Below are 8,519 nucleotides of genomic sequence, written 5' to 3' on the forward strand. Positions count from 1 at the left end.
ATATTAAAATATGTTTTCTCATTTTACGTGATAATAAATTACATTGGGGGGACATATTAAAATATGTTTTATCATTTTACGTGACAATAAATTACATTGGGGGGACATATTAAAATATGTTTTCTCATTTTACGTGACAATAAATTACATATGTTTTATCATAAATACTATTTCTGGTTTTTTTTCAACTGTAATAAATTATTTGATTTAATATGTTTTCCCAATCTTGAAGAAAGAGGAATTATTTATATATTTGAATAAATACTCAAAGCTTTTAACGCTAATTAATGTATTAAAAACTGTTATTCTTCTGTATTTATTTAGTGTATCAAATTTTAATGTAGCATAATATTGTAAAATTAACTCAAAAGCAGTGAAATAATTAATCTAGTTAAACTCATCTTCCTAATTACACTTGTTACGTATTAGAATTTCGAATAGTCCGAAGCCGAGTTAATTGATAATTTAAATTTAGTAGTTAAACTGTACTTTGGATTTAGTATTTAAATATATGCCGATATATTAGTCAATTTACGATATTTGCCAACAAGATTAATACACACCGTCTTCGTTTTTAACACAAATACGTTTTAATATACACAAACAATACAATTTCTTTCACAAACTTACAAACAATATAAAATCTTCTTTCTAGTTTGAAACTCCCTTCATATCTTATCGAGGGTTTACGATAAGCGAGTTAATTACGAGTTGATGTAAGTACGATTCGTAGGGAAGCTAGCTAGCTTTGCCCTTGGCCACATACACTAAGTTTTCCACCGTTAAAGTCAGATAATGTTTTCGTAAAAATATTAATGTCAGTTGAGAAGCCATTGAAGTTAAACGATTTGTAATGTTCGAAATTTATAACTATTCCTGGTCAAATATCTTAACTTTTCCGATTGATAAGCGTTATAGAAATCACAGTTAAAGCTTGTGAAATTTATAGCACACTGATTATAGCGAACTAATAATAGACACTCCCTGGCGCGTCGCGTTGGTTGTATTTATGGGAGTGGGAAGGTTTTCTAGAAAATTCAGATTACATAACAATACTGAGTTATATTTAAACGTTTCCATATATACATATATTGTTGATTCTTACTCTCGAGAATTTTCTACAACTTTGGAGAATAGGCGGGAGTTTTGCAATACATATTTAACACTATATCTACGCATGTTTTTAAATATAAACTTAAGCTAAACAATTTTGATGTTAAAATAAATATATAATAACAAATTCCTTTCACACTTTATCTAATCTTCTCGGAAGTAACTAAGTAATCATTTCCCGTAAATGATCTACTGCAGTAAAAATACTCATTTTTAATTGAATTTAGATAAAATTATAAACGTTTGTCATTGAACGTTTTGTAACTATGTACCATAAAATATTGTAGTGAGTGATAAGAAGGCCATTAATTTGTTGTATATCATTCATATGATAAAATTTTTGCAATGAACGTACGATGGCTTGTGAATGTTTACAGGACCTCACAATGAGTTATTGTGAGTTTGGTGGTAAAAATGTAAAGTTGGCTTTAAGGAGAGATAAGTGTAAACTCTCACCAAAGTTTTAATGATAGTTTATTTGAAACTTGTTATAAGTGTAAGTGATAGCTCAAGTTGTCGTTCAAGTATTTAAAATTATTTTACTAAATACTCCTATCAGCATAGCTCTTCCTAGCAGTGGGTACAGCTCATTGAGTATCCTTGTGCTTGAAAACAAACCAACAGAAAAAAAACTATTGATATAAATGGCATTATTTTTGTTGTATTCTGTAATTGGTGAGTTATTAAAGTGATTTGCTATTCAAGTGTTGATGAGTTATTAATTATAAACAAAGGTTAAAACATCAGAACTTCCAGTTATCATTGACATTACAGACATACTATATTGGTTATATTCATCCAGGCATGTGGCGTGTAATTAAGAGGGAGGGGTCCATGATCACGTTATTGATAATCTGCTGCATTGCCCTTGACCTGCTAACCTACTGTTGTTCCACAAGGCATGCTCTCATCGAGGCTTGAAGAGAGTGATGCAATTTGTTTTTATTGTTGTTATTAAAAAGTTTGACCAGTTTATAACAATTGGAAAGCTCTGATCCAATCCTTTGAATCACCCTATTTAGATGTTCTTTTGAGGCTTAGATCTGGACTCTGAGCGAGTTATTTCAAGATATTGTAACTTTCAAACCAGTTGTATACGTGCGTTATGGCAGGTAATTCATTCCGTTAAAACAACAATACAGCATGATTACCAACATTTCCGCCAAGGCCCTTTGGAACATATTTATAGAAAGTTTATTTTTTTATTTAGATCCCAAACAGAATCATTGAAAATAGTCTATACCAAAACACCTTCACTAACATCTTTCACAGATGATAAAACGCAATCATATTCTAATTGTTCATCTATCAGCCTGCACAACCATTTTAACTCATGAATGAGCTCATTTTTATGGTAGATGAAACACACCCATGCGGATGTGGTCAAACTTTCCTAAAATGAAAAGGTTTTTATTTATTGTATTTTCAAAGGGTTAATGACTTGTTCATACATTTTGATCGAAATAGTCAGTCTCGTAGAAGAAAGTGCAATTTATATGAAGTCGAAACGTTAATTAAAAGATGAAGCCTTAACCCTTTGTATTTTTAAGATATAACTTGACCTTTCAAATAAAGACTACGCAAGTATCAATGAAAGAAAAATATCGCTAAAATCACCAAAATTTAATGCTTTAGAATTTCAAAGAAATAATACAAGTTTTCTATTCTCCATATTAATATTATCTTCAGTTGTAAAAAAAGGCGAATTTGACTGTGTTTAACATTTCAGCCGGAAACTAACATATAAGCATTTAGATTTTATAGGATAATTGATCATTTCTTTTCTATTAACAAACTAAACTTCGTAGCAGAAGAAAGGTAAATTCGAAGATCAGCAAAAGTTTTCACTCAAAATAAAATAAGAATTAGGTTTTTCAATTTTTGCTTAATTTATTGAACCTTTATAATTTTTTTTTTATCGAATTCTGCTATCTCATTAAAGAAAGGGAAATTTGAAGATTTCCTGGACTTTGTCTAAAATCAATAAAACTTAGAAATTTTTGTTAGGATAATCGAGTTATTTTATATCTCATTACTAGATGGTTTTTGTTAGCAAAAGTATACAAGACTGGGGTAGTGAAAGGGCTAGTATTTTTGATTGGATCATTTTTATAAGAAGCGCTGTTATTTGTTCAATTCTTGTGTCAAGAAGAAGAAAAAAGAAATGGGTCAGAAAAAAATTTCGCAAGAAAAACTAAGGCTATAAACCTTTATATTTCTGATTTGATAAATATTTCTGAAAGTGAAGTATTGAAATAAATCTTTATTACAAAGTAATATAAATATGAATGTGTTAGTAGCTTTCTCTAAACTTTCCAATCTACATCGTAACTTCAGTGTTTTTTGAGATGCTGATTTTATTTGTTACTTCATGATTGTATTAATGCTTTTGTTAGATCATGGGACTTGGAAATTGTAAACATTTTCTTTAATTATGTAATACTAATGACCAAGCTCCTTTTGTGGTAGGAGAAAAGATTATGTAAACGTGGTAAAACTTCCAGAAAATCATCCATCCCACAATGCCAAACACTTTGTTTTATCAAAAAGAATAGTGGATTTTCCTATACACCATAGTCGACGTTATCATATTCTTGTAGAAGAAATATATAAAAGGTCAAAACTATTTTTAAAAGACAAAATATTAAACCTTTGTAGCTCCCGGTGGCTCAACGGTAATTCTAAGGACTTGCAGCTCTAAAAATTGGTTTCGATATCCGCAGTGTGCAGAGCACAGATAGCCCATTAATGTTTTGTTGTTGTTTTCTGTTACGCTTCAAGTCCATCTTTCTGGTATAAAATATGCATGATTCAGGAAAATCAAAATTTGTATTCGTTACATTAGCGAAAAGACAAACAAAAGTCAGAATTTAGAAACATAATAACGATCTGCTTGCAAGAGACCGTTATATCACAGAAGGAGATCAAACCGTAATATAAAACGATATCAAAATAATGAAATATTAATCACACAACAACGACAACAAATTAAAAATATACCCTCTACACCAATCTAACTTATAACACATTCAAGTTAGCATGGAAGTCAGCAAAATCAAAATATCCCACCTTACAACTATTCAAATAGTTACTTGATTCAAATCCCAACGAAATGAGAATCTGGTGAGTCAATGGTACACTTCTTTTTTTGTAATAAGACGAGACTCAGGATCAGATCCTGGTTCAGAACACATTAAAAACGTTCAATAGAACATACGTTTAGCTACTGCGCGTCAATGTTTGGAAATGGGACGTTCTGTCACTGTAATATAAGATCTAAAGCCCAAAGAACTTTGGTATATATATATATTGTTACTACTTAAAGTAGAGTTATGACGAGCAAATATCAATCTTTGTCACGGTTAATAGCATACAATGACCCCTAGGACTAATTAGTAATTAGTTACTATTTTGTATTACTGTATATTAATAATTTTATATCCTAGGGCTCACTTACGGCTTTTAATCTGCTCCTTCTTTCACGAAAGCCATGAGAAGGGCTATGGTTAACTAGTCTTCTGCTACCTAAGAATTGCCAATCTCTAGCCTAACTTTATCAGGGACATGAAAATGTCGTTAAATGTCGTAACAGTGTAAATCTTTCCAAAAGTATAAAGGTGACTTTTTCATTAAAAAATATATTATTTTTACATTCCCATAAAAATTTAATGTACATACAGAGAAATTTAAACTTAAAGGCAACTATTTGTTTAATAATATACTTAAACTTAGAATAAAATGTTTGTATAAAAGTTACAAAAGTCAGGTGATTAGTCATTCTTTGAGATATTATGTTCCTTGTAGTTTCATGGATTATTTGGGGGGAGGGGTAACTAGTTAATCGTCACGTGCCTTTGGTGTGGGAGAATGGGGAGCGTTGTAAAGTTCTAAGTTGTTTCATGATTTCGGTTGGATTGTATCCTAATTTTAACTCTTTGTATTTATAATGAGATAATCGCATGTTTTAACGTATGCCATAACCAAAATAACTATTTCAGGGAAATAAATAATTGACAAATTTGAAAGTTATCACACGTTTCACTATAATTACAAAGAGTTAATCCAATGTTATTACTAGTGATACTCTAGAATTCGCCTTTCTCCCTTTCAAATTGAAGATTTTTCATTGTATGTTATAAAAGTTGTATATTTGTTCACATAAACAATTAAATAGATTATTATTTTTTGTAACTTAGTTCCTCGTTGGCATGAGGGCACGCAACGCTAAAATTGGTGACTCTGTTTACCACTACGGATACAGCAATAAATACATTGTGTAAGAAACAAACAAAATCTGTAATTTAACTTGGACATTTGTAGCGTCATCTATTGAGGGTTGGATAAACGATAAAAAAAGGATAAATTGACACGTCTAAATGAAAACTTTTTCTAGCTTACTTTGTGCGACTTTTCGAGCAGACGCCCTTCGTCAGGCAGCAAAGACCATGTTATAATGGAATTAGGCTGTGACTTTGTTGGCATATACATTGTTATGTTGTATGATGTTCTATGTGCAAAGCGTCGCTTCGTTTAGCTGATATTACATGTTATTACAGAAAACATCAAGTCAAAGAAATTAAGTTCATTAGTAGGTCGTGATTGATAAGTATAAGCATGAAAAATAATGTACAGTTTGAAATTCTGATAGTTTTTCAATTCAGTAAAAAAAATTGTTAATTTAGAAAAATAAATGTTTCTTTAAATACCATTAACTGTTGAAGGTCAGTCAGAGCAAATCCCAGAAAAAATAACTTGAAGTAATTAGGTAGTAATTACTCCGATAATATGGTACCAGTAATAACAAATTCAAAAATAAATCTCACTATCTTTTTCCCAAAATAAATAAAAGTGCAGAGAAACCACGCGACTATGATTTTAAGTATTTCGTTTGTTTATTTGTTTCTACACCTAGTATTATTACTGGTAGTATCCCAATACCAGTTTTGTTTTTGCTTCATTTCAGTGTACCATTCTCTTCCAATTTTGTATTATTAAAGGTGGCATTTTAACGATGATACTGTTGCCAGATATCTGTTAGGACAGACAGAGATTAAAAAATAATCCTACATTTGTCATAAAAAATAGAATGTATTTTTGTAGGTATTTTAGTACTTAGGGTTAGCACATACTTTTTAAGGCTACGTAAACGAAAATGTACAAATTTTATCTTGGATGTAGTCCTTTATATTATTATAAATTATACTTTTAATGTTGTTATTTAGAAGGTAGCGACAGATCGAGAGGTTTAATAAGATAGACCTAGAACACCGAAAGCATTCTAAGTATGTGACGTAAATTTTTCTAAAATAAGGATTAGATTATAAATACGGGTGAGGCAGTCAATTGGCTAATTAAACTTGCAGTGAATTAGTGAAGCATCAAAAAAATATAAAGTTCTTTTTAACCGGTATAGTTATCTCAAGATAAAGAGATGAATCAGTTAAAGTGTTTTCGTGAAGTATTTAGATCTGTGTTTGCTATCTCGCTTATTGAGTTAATTTGTACAAGTTGATTCTAGTATTCTTAGAAAGATTTGAAAATCATTGGTAACGTAGGACCATAAGTTACGACAGTGTACAAGTGTTAAACTTGTAGAAAGGTTAAAGGAAGAATTAAAGTAACTTGTTTTCGTTTAGTGGATTGAAAATTGAATTGTTTTCACAATATAGTCTAAAAGAACCTTCCAACGAAAGAACAACGTTATACCAGTATAATCTTTTTGTTTGTTTGAATTTCGGGCAAAGCTACACGAGGGCTATCTGCGCTAGCCGTCCCTAATTTAGCAGTGTAAGACTAGAGGGAAGGCAGCTAGTCCTCACCACCCACCGCCAACTCTTGTGCTACTCTTTTACCAACGAATAGTGGAATTGACCGTCACATTATAATGCCTCCACGGCTGAAAGGGCGAGCATGTTTGGTGGGACGGGGATTCGAACCCACGACCCTCAGATTGCGAGCCGAGCGCCCTAACCACGTGGCCATGCCGGGCCTAAAATAAAGGTCCTGGCAAAAAATATAAATTAAAGTGCTAATAAGTACGTCTTAAAAACATCAATTTTTAACAATTCAGCATTTTGACGACATAATAAGTTTCTATGTACCACTAAGTTGTCAATCTTTGCAAGGAAGTCATTGTTACAGGTAGTTAAACACTAAATACTCGAAATATTGATGATTTATTGGATTTTTTCAAACATCACATCATCTAACAACAACAAAAAAAGACACAGAGAGAGAAATTTAAAAAAGTACAATTTTTTTTTGTAAACCGCTAAAGCTTGACCTTTAAATTTTTCACAGGATACTGTTTTTTAGGATTAAACTTTCTGACACATAGGAGTCATATTAAGGCAGTAATAAATTTCGATAAAATACATAGGCTTAACTCTCACAATTTCAGTGAAATAATAGATCTTTGGATGTTTTGTTAATTGATTAATTTTTGTCTATGAATAAAAAGAGAAGGAAGTTAAAACTTTAGTTAAACGCGCCCAGGCTTAGCTTTTTTTGGGTGTATAATGAGATAAATGTTTTCAAAAAATGCTTTTACTAAATTAATTATAAATTCAGTTTGTTTGTTTTTCATAAGAACAGTAATATCTATTCTTTTGAAATGTTGATGAGATAGTGAGTTGTTTGAAAGCACTTGAACGAGTAAATATTTCTGGATAAAATGAGTCAAATAGGAAGGTGGTCAAAGCTTTCGCAAAAATAAAAAAATAATTTCTCTTGCAAATTTTTGTTACGTCTTAACAAAACATACGCCATGAAACGACTTTAAACTTGCTGGTCATGAAAATTTGGAACGTGTTTAAAAACCAAGGTTTAACTTTGGGAGAGGGGGGATTATGGTGTATAGATTATCTAATACTTGATAATCAAATTAAACTCCTTGTCAAAACAGAGCAAACTTGATGATGTAGATTGCTTAAAACGCCGACAGTGAATCCGTTATGTGAGATATTGTGTTACGTTTAACTCCATTACTGCTTAAACTTTCTGGCGGAAGAAAGACAAAATTGGCCCGGCATGGTCAGATGGTTAGGGCACTCGACTCGCAATCTGAGGGTCGCGGGTTCGAATCCACGTCACACCAAACATGCTCGCCCTTTCAGCCGTGGGGGCGTTATAATGTGACGGTCAATCCTACTATTCGTTGGTAAAAGAGTAGCCCAAGAGTTGGCGGTGGGTGGTGATGACTAGCTGCTTTTCCTCTAGTCTTACACTGCTAAATTAGGGACTGCTAGCGCAGATAGCCCTCGTGCAGTTTTGCGCGAAACTCAAAAAACAAACAAACAAAAAAAAAAAGACATAATTGCAGGAGACCAAAATTTTCACAAAAAACTCCGTCGGTTTGGATATTTGAATGAGACAGTGGATGAAGTCAATCCAAGTAAAACAATATC

Source organism: Limulus polyphemus, unplaced genomic scaffold (assembly GCF_000517525.1).
Source record: "Limulus polyphemus unplaced genomic scaffold, Limulus_polyphemus-2.1.2 Scaffold471, whole genome shotgun sequence".
Taxonomy (NCBI): domain Eukaryota; kingdom Metazoa; phylum Arthropoda; class Merostomata; order Xiphosura; family Limulidae; genus Limulus; species Limulus polyphemus.